The sequence below is a fragment of the Vespula vulgaris genome, chromosome 2 (assembly GCF_905475345.1).
Source record: "Vespula vulgaris chromosome 2, iyVesVulg1.1, whole genome shotgun sequence".
Lineage (NCBI taxonomy): Eukaryota > Metazoa > Arthropoda > Insecta > Hymenoptera > Vespidae > Vespula > Vespula vulgaris.
In genome coordinates this window covers 14,362,558-14,364,755 of record NC_066587.1, presented here as the reverse complement: position 1 = coordinate 14,364,755, position 2,198 = coordinate 14,362,558, and the positions used below count along the sequence as shown (strand labels likewise).

The 2,198-nt window shown below is 34.1% G+C and overlaps 1 protein-coding gene across 2 annotated transcripts in view; it reads right to left on the bottom strand.

The window, feature by feature from the left end:
- Positions 1–1,996: 1,996 nt before the first annotated feature.
- The window catches only part of LOC127061760 (uncharacterized), a 227,360-nt gene continuing 227,158 nt past the window's right edge, over positions 1,997–2,198 (bottom strand). For both annotated transcript variants that reach the window (XM_050989070.1, XM_050989071.1), the window contains exon 11: positions 1,997–2,198. This exon is cut by the window's right edge and continues 2,291 nt beyond it. The gene's annotated coding sequence lies outside the window, so the exon portion shown is untranslated.

The window sequence follows — 2,198 nt, the reverse complement described above, 5'->3', positions numbered from 1 at the left end:
TCACCGATAATACCGGAAATTAATTTATATACTCGAGATAACATACTTTCCTTTCTCTAATTACAAGGAACAAAGAGAAATCGGAGATTAATGAAGAAAGGAAAGAAAACAGAAAATTAAGAGTAATATTAAAAATTGTAATGTAAAAAATATTAAAAAATTAACAAGAATATATGTGAATACCTGAATTATATGCCATATTCTCTATAGGTGTTTCATAGTTGCCACTTGTACTTACTTGTACTGGTGCTTGTTGTTCTTTCGATGTTTTGAAATAATGGTCATACGTAGTTCTCAAGTGTGTCAACTAAATTTTCTTAGCCAAAGTAAACAATCTCAAAGTTTTGACGGATTGGCGGACGAATCTGCTTTGTTTAATGGTATCTCCTTTCTTAAAACTTTACTCTTCGGATGACGTATTTGGACTTCGTTCTAGTTCCCCTTGACCAAGATTTATAGTTAAATTACGTTTTAGAATAATTAATGTTACACCATCAACGAAATCAATTTGTCACATAATGACGTATACTACAAACAGGTCGTATCAAACGATAACCAAAATTACGTCAGACCGGCTTCGAAAATTTTGCTCGACGGATTTTCATGATAACCAATAAATTTATATTCAATTCGAACTTATATCTCTTGTCGTCATATCATCGACGAAGTTATAAACATTTTTAATCGACTCAAAAATTTCAAAGGCATTTCGAACGAGGCACTTCGCCTTCTCGTAGGATTAATATGAGAATTTTATTTCACGACGACGATACACGAAACGTTTGACCGTTCAAGCGCGAATAACAATATTCTTTCGCGTTTTATTGTTCAAACCGGCAAAGATGCCGCTGATGTACATTCGTTTCTTCTTCTTTTCTTTCTTCTTTTTCTCCCTTTCTATTTTTTCTTTTCTTTTTTTTTTTTGTTTTTTTTTTTTACGCCTCTCGCCTCTTCAAGCCGAGCGTAACGTCTGAAAAGCTGAAATTGCGAATTCGCAAAGGTAGCGAAGGAAGGTAGTTTCCGCGAGGTTGGCCATAGCGTTAGTGTTGGTGGTCTCTTGGTGGTGGTAATGTTCATACTGATGCCGGTGGTAGTGCTAGTGGTTATACAGTGAGACAAAGCCGCCTTGTTTTCTCGTACACTGAGAACGAGGTAGACTTCCGGCAGACTAGGAATATCTTTCTCGCTCTTCCTTTCTCGTTCCACCAAACTCACGGGAAGCTTGTTATATTTAAGCAGAGTGGTACTGTTATAAGTACCAACGTTACGCTCGCTCTTGTCTATGCAGATGATGAGAGTTTCGCGACAGCAACGAAATTATCTTCCCCTTTTATCTTCGACCTAAGCTATCTTCCATTACGAATTATATTTTAATTGATATTCATCCACTATCTCGATTGCTTTTCCTTTTGTTTAATCCTGTTTCCAAGTAGTCGAATATTTTCGAGCTTTTCCTACTTTTTTCATTTTGTTTCTATAGAAATGAAAATATAAACTTTACCTTATAGTGTATCATATTGTCTTATCTAAGTTTTGTTTACTTAAAAAACAAGGTATTTGGACAGTGATTTTTTTACCCAAATTATCCTAACGTTCTCTCTCTCTTGAAACGAGAAATTTTGGAATTTGTGAAACGAGAATTACGTCGTATAATGTCAAACGATATAAACTCTATTTTATCGAATATATTGAAAAAATGCAAAAGCGGCGCAAAAAAATAACAAAATTGCTTTCATATATTGTTTATAAAATTTATTCGGTATTTATCAAGAACAGTATTAAAATTTTAATAAGAAAATTTCTAATGAAAGTCGGGGAATTTGTTAAAGAATGTCATTCGTCCACTTTGAGAAAGAAACTTACCGTCAAAGAAACGAATAAGTAAAGAAAAAAAAGGCAGAGAGAGAGAGAGAGAGAGAGATAGAGAGAGAGAAAGAGAGAGAGAAAGAGATAGAAAGAGAGGGAGAGAAAGAGATAGAAATAGGATTGGCATGAGTGTATTGTAAATATCATTTATTGGACTTTTAGGCGTCATTGAATACAACGATTACATCACGTTGCTTACTTAGAACACCTTACGCAATAATGAAATTGTGTTTCGTCGTTTAAGATTAGAAAAGAAAAAAGAAAAGGAAAAAATAAAGACATCAGGTATTTCATTTTATCTATAGGTATATACCGACACCGTGTCCGGCTAC